Source organism: Rosa chinensis, chromosome 4 (assembly GCF_002994745.2).
Source record: "Rosa chinensis cultivar Old Blush chromosome 4, RchiOBHm-V2, whole genome shotgun sequence".
NCBI lineage: Eukaryota > Viridiplantae > Streptophyta > Magnoliopsida > Rosales > Rosaceae > Rosa > Rosa chinensis.
The window spans coordinates 7,100,272-7,106,946 of record NC_037091.1 but is presented as its reverse complement, the minus strand read 5'-3'; the positions used below and the strand labels follow the sequence as shown (position 1 = coordinate 7,106,946).

Sequence of the window (6,675 nt, the reverse complement as noted above, 5' to 3'; positions counted from 1 at the left end):
TAGATCTTTTGTAATGTCAAGAGAGTGCCATGCAGGGTTAATTGAATTGTGTAAGATTAAGGATCCTATCCGTGGGTTACTTCCTTAATTATATCTTTCTTCATGTTCTAAACTTCTTCATTTCAAACAATTCCAATTGTTAGTAAAATATAAGAGTATATCAAAATTGTAATGTAGATCAATATTTTCACAACTATATTACACATTTTAGTCTTTATTTTTACTTTTTATTTTTATCAAAAATAACCTAGCAAGAATGCATTATTATAATTGGATCCATCGACAATAAAACCCGTATTTAGCCCTTATATCTTTCTTCATGTTCTAAACTTCTTCATTTCAAAAAATTCTAATTGTTATTAAAATATAAGAGTATATCAAAATTGTAATGTAGATCAATATTTTCACAATTATATTACATATTTTAGTCTTTTTTGTATTTTTATCAAAAATAACCTAACAAGAATGCATTATTATAATTGGATCGATTGACAATAAAACCTGCAGCAGCGCGCAGGCACCTTTTTCTAGTTTAATATAAAAGCAAAAGCGCGCCAGATTTCCTTCTTATGTTTTTGCCCGCTTCCCCAAATCTCCAAAAATCTCCGCTGTATTTCCAAAACCCACATGGATACAGAACACGTGGCTGATCGGTACAAGGTCCCGTCAGTTATCGGTGAGGCCATCAATTCCGATCATGAAATTCCGACGGCCGTGACGGTTAAGCGGACAAACACGAGCTCCGGGGCTCGCATTTCGATTCTTATCAAGCAAGAGTGCATTGAGGAATTTGATGAAGTTGCGGAAAGTCGAAGGACATTGATTCCGGAGCCGAAGGCCAAGAGGGTAAAGGAGGAAGTTCCTGATTGTGAAGTGGTGTCAGTGCGACAGGTGAGACCTCAAAATTTGGAGGATGGCGATTTCAAGATTGAGCCGGATTGGTTCTTGGTGGGAAGCACATTGGTTACTGCGGTTTCGACTAGTAAAGGCATGAAATTGTTGGACAATGAGATTGTTCATCTCTCTTTTCCTTCCTCAAATTCCAGCTACAAAACCCAATGGATTGTTCGTTTCTAGACGAAAAGATCAGGGGAGGTATATCTGTGTTTTCTGTTTGCCTAAGTTTCTTTATGAGCTGTTGTGTCAAACAAAGTTACATTTTTTCGATTTAGTTTAAGTTAGGATGTCAAAGAATGATGTGGTGTGTGTAATGGTTGGATTTTGTAGATTGGTCAGTTTCCAATGGAATGGGCAAAATGTGTTGTTCCTCTTGTGAATTCGGGGAAGGTTAAAGTTCTTGGGCGGTTTAATGGTGCGCTGAAATTCCTATCTATGATGCAAGAGGTCATATTGTCTTTGAGGTATAGTTTCAACTTTCAACCCATTTGTGGTCATGCATTTCTTGGACAGATCAACTGTGTTTGGTACTAACTGAAACCCAATTGTGATTTATTTCAGTTTTTATGTTCATCATTCAATTTCCGCTGCTGTTGAGGTGTCTTCATGTGAGAGGATTCGTATCCTTTTCTCACCTTGTTCAAATTACTGAAACTCCAACCATATCAGAAGGTATTGTCTAATTCTGTTTTGTTGATATCAGCACTCTAGATAATATATAAAACTGGCCGACAAACTCTACTTAGTATTGTTCAATTGCATTTGTCTAAGTTGCTAAAAAAGGATAGTTTCTGCTGATTCTCTCAGATGGTTGCCAAGCCGAATTATAACTTCATCGCACACATCTTTTTCTTGTGTTTTAATTACCAGTATAAATTCTTCTGCCAAATAAGTAGTTTCACTAGGCTTGATTATATGTTTGTAAACTACATGTCAAATTCAAACATGACTGAGTTTGACCTTGTGTGTTTCTCTGTTTTATAGCTGTGTGCATGTTTGAATCTGCATACACATAAACTACAATAACAATATATCAACCTGAGAATGACATAGACTTGCATGAGTTACTAAAACTTTTGTTTTAGTAACACATAAACTACCATAACAATATATCAACCTGAGAATGACATAGACTTGCATGAGTTACTAAAACAAAAATGTATGTGATCAAAACAGTGTGATCTGGATGAAGCTGTCAAAAAAAGAAGGGGTAGCCAATACATTAGAAAACAGAGATGAAGAAGCCATTTCAGAGTCTTCTCTGAATAACATTGCTAGTGCTGCAGATGCTTGTAACTTGAAGGTAGGCACTTCAATGCTTTTACTTATCATCTGAGAATTCAGATATGCAAATATTGTTTTGCAAGTCATAAATATCCTGTTGTCTGACCTTGTCTCTGTCTCTGTCTCTGTCTCTGTCTCTGTCTCTGTCTCTGTCTCTCTCTCTCTCTCTCTGTCTCTCTCTCTCTCTCTCTCTCTCTCTCTCTCTCTCTCTCTCTCATTTCTTTAGGAGATGGAAACCCCAAGTACTCTCTATTGTAATCTGAGGCCATACCAGAAACAAGCTCTCCATTAGATGTCAGAATTTGAGAAGGGGATTGATGTCGAGAAGTCAGCACCAACTCTTCATCCTTGCTGGAAGGCCTATCGTATATGTGATGAACATGCAGTTTAAAATAATGCTTTTTCCTATTTCTCTTTGAATCTGTGGCAACACATACTACAAGCCCATATGATCAAATCAAATGGACTCAAGTGTCTAACCATTCTAAACATACTACTTGTCAGGAGGGCTTCTTTCATCTATGTGAACATGTTCTCAGGGGAGGCAACAACACACTTACCAACTGCAACACAAACGCCAAGAGGAGGAGTGCGTCTCTTTATCACCCTTCTATTTTTGATTCCCTTTAGTTTGTTGTCGTGCATTGTCAGCTTACCTTATTGTTCTTTTTGGGTTGGGAGGGTTATTATCATCCACATTTTTTTCTCTAATCTCACAAGTATCTGTACAGATTCTAGCAGATGCAATGGGACTGGGGAAGACTGTGATGACAATTGCTCTAATACTTGCAAGACCAAGGAGAGGAAACTCTGATAGTATTGAAATTACAAAGAAGAGAAAGATAGATCAAGATACAATGACAACATTAAAGCCAAAGGGAGGCACTCTTGTTGTCTGTCCTAGCGTACTCAAGTTGAAGGTGAGTCCTTTTCTTGTATTGTTTTGATCATTTATTTTATATTTAGACAACAATTTGGTTTTCTTTTTTCTTTTCTTTTTTTTTATTGTGCCAGCAAAAGCTGAAGAACTGTTTCCTATCTGTAGGTCATGTTGATGTACTGATAGCTTGAATTGTAATTTCGCATATGGTATAATATCCTCTACTTTGCAAGTTCTTATCAACTCTTTTAATAATTCCAGGATGCGCTTGAAACCCATTCAGACTCGAAAAGTATTTCTACTTTGGTCCATGTTTGGGGGAGAACCATCAGCCCCGTGGTGATTTCAGAACAAGATGTGGTCTTGACTGACTATGATTTTCTGACTTACGATTATTATTCGGTAAGAAACTAAGAATCATTTACAACCATCTGGTTAAGCCAATCTTAAGAACTTTAGTTTGGTAAGAACCACCAAACCACTATTTATTTTGGTTGGACACTTATATCTTTGTTGCACTGGACTTCACTTATGATGCAGTATGGCGAGAACAGTGTCTTACACCAGGTTGACTGGTATAGGGTGGTGCTCAATGATGCTGATACTCTTGGATCTTCAGGGGCAAAAGAAGCTGCTAAGGCTGCTTCTATGTTGTCCTCTCATTGCCGATGGTGGTTGACAGGAACCCCTCTTAAGGTCTGCCTTTTGTTCCTGTACTCGATAAAGATGCAAGGACAGAGGATAAGTGAAGCATATATGAGTTTTAACAGTATATTTCATCATTTGCTTGGTCACTTCTTGGAGAAATTTACTCGCTTGCTTAGAATTAGGAGAGGGGCTATTCATTCATTGTGAGATTACTGACAACATCCTGCGGTGATCAATTGCTGCAGATTGATTTGGAAGACATCTACAGCCTCTTATGTTTCTTGCATGTTGAGCCATGGAGCAACTGGGCATGGTATGACGAACTATTAAAACTTTATGATTTATAAATTGTTGTTGTTGTTTTTAATTTTTTCTTTCTATTGTATCTATAGGAACTGTTACTTCAAGTAGGGAACCTGTACTTATGAGATATCTAATGTACTTTTTACCTATATATAGCTGGAAGAAATGAATTCAGACGCCTTATGAAAATGGTGATCCAAGAGGATTGAGATTGATAAAGGACATTTTGAGGCCATTGATGTTAAGAAGAACGGAGGCAAAGGAGAAAGATGGAAGGTAGCATATTTGGTTCTTTTGAACAATTCTTTCTCCACAAACATGTATGTGACATTAATCTTCTTGTTGACTTTTAACTTGGTGCATATAATTTTCAGCCCCATATTCATTCTTCCTCCTGACGTTGAAACTATAGTGTCATCAGTCTGAAGCTGAACAAGAGTTCTATGATGCCCTTTTTAAGAGATCAAAAGTAAGTTGTGTTTTAACAAAACTGCAATTGATGAATTGGTAATTTTCATTGCTTCCTCGGTACTGGCCATCTTTCATCCATGGTTCTTGCAAAATTTACAGGTTCAGTTTGACCAGTTTGTGGCACAAGGCAAGGTTCTTCACAACTATGCACATGCCCTTGGGCTATTGCTTTGTTTAAGGCAGCGTTGCGACCACCCATTTTTTGTTTCGAGGTGGAAATGGTTTTTCAGTTGTGTCTAGATAATTGAATATTACTGCGTTTTTCCTTTTCAATATATGATTCTGTTTCTAAGAACCTTTGGATTGAAATATGCAGTCCGCATGATTCACAAAACTCTGCAGACTTGGACAAGCCTGCTAGAAGATTCCTTGAAACCCATCATGATTCTCCAAGTTCAGATCAGATTCTCCCCACCGAATCACATGTAGGAGAGGTTGTTGAGGGTATCCATCGGGTTGAAAATACTGTGTGTTCCATATGCTTTGACTGCACATATTATCCTGTACTCACACCATGTGGACATAAGATGTGCAGGGAGTGTCTGTTCTTGAGGTGGGAGAGACAAAAAAGATGGCACCCCCTTGATCGTTTTGGCATTAATCAATGCCAGGTATGTTGGGAATGGATGGACAAAACTGAGCTCAAAACTTGCACATTAGAAAACTGTTTCCAGGTTGGAGTCGAGGAAAACTGGAAGGAGTCTTCTAAGGTTTCAAAGCTCTTGAACATCTTGGAACAAATTCTTCAGTCAGGTTCTGATGAAAAGTGCATCATTTTCAGTCAGTGGCCTTCATTTTTGGATCTCTTGGAGATCTCTATGAAGAGAAGAAATATCGTGTTTCAGAGGATTGATGACAATCTGTCGGAGGATAAGAGGGATAGGGTTTTGAAGGACTTCAGCCTTTACCGCACCAAAGATAAACAGGTAAGCAGCAATAGTTACATTTTCTCATTCTTTGTTGTTGCAGTTTGCAGAAATCTTTTTGCTAGTTAATTTCCTGAATTGCATTTCAGGACTTGTTGATATGTTTAAGAACTGAAGCTGGTTACGATTTAAGTGCAGCATCTAATATCTTTTTAATGGTACTAATCGTACTATCTTTATGTCTATTATTTGCATATATATGCTTCACTATGATTTTTCTGATATTGAATCTGTTATGTGCATCCTTTTATAGGATCCATGGTGGAATCCACCCGCTGAGGAGAAAATACTAATGAGAATTATACGCAGTAGAAAAGATGGAACTGTTGTTAGAAGATTTATTGTCAAGGTGAGCTAATAGTCTTGCAACTCTTGTAGCTTTTGCTTATTAAGGAACTTTGGTTAATCAATGCAAAATGAAGTCTATTTAATCAATGCAAAATGAAGGCTACTTTTGGTAATCTCATCTCCTTAAGTCCAGTAAGTTTTGTATTACGGGATTGATTATGACATGTTAATGACATTAAAATTGGACAGGACACAGTGGAGGAACGCATGCAACAGCTTCAGTCTAGAAAGCAGCAAATGAGTGTGGAAGTTGTCCCTGTTGAGAAAGATCGATCGGCCAGAATTGAGGACCTCAAAATGATTTTCAGATGAATTATCCATATATAGACATAAGTTGGAAACAACTAGACACACTATGGGGCTCTTTTTTTCTGTGGTATGCAACTTTAGATCCCCCAGTTTTGTAAATCTTGCGCTCAGCAATACAAATTTTCTTTATTTAACGGATTCGTGACAGAATTTGATTTCTAAGGGGTCTGACGGTGTGTTTTAATATGTTTGGGTATGTTATTGATCACTTGTGAAAGTTTAGTACTTTTCTAATTCGAGAGCCTCTCTCTCTAAACTTAGAGAGAGAAACCAGATCTAGAACTATAGCTCTCTCCCCCTTCTCTCTTCCCCAGATTGTGATCCCTCTGGATCTTGATCAGTGGCTTGAGAGTTTTTTTTCTGTCTTGCACTCACTTCATCTCTGTTGATTCTCTCACACCCTCTGTGGTGGCTTTATACCCCCTTTGTGGGGATTTCCTGACTTATGTTCAGATTTAGAGGACTTTGTTCCTTCTTTCTTTGTCAAACATCCTAGAAAATTTTCAAATCCACAAACCTCCATGATTCCCCTCACCCATTTCCTCACATAAACTCCCCTCCAACTACCAAAGACTTGTTCCTTGAAGATTCTTATGGCTACCTCTTAAA

At 37.7% G+C, this 6,675-nt stretch overlaps 1 pseudogene; it reads left to right on the top strand.

The window, feature by feature from the left end:
- Nucleotides 1-592: 592 nt before the first annotated feature.
- LOC112198704 lies at nt 593-6,197 on the top strand (annotated as a pseudogene).
- Nucleotides 6,198-6,675: the final 478 nt, after the last annotated feature.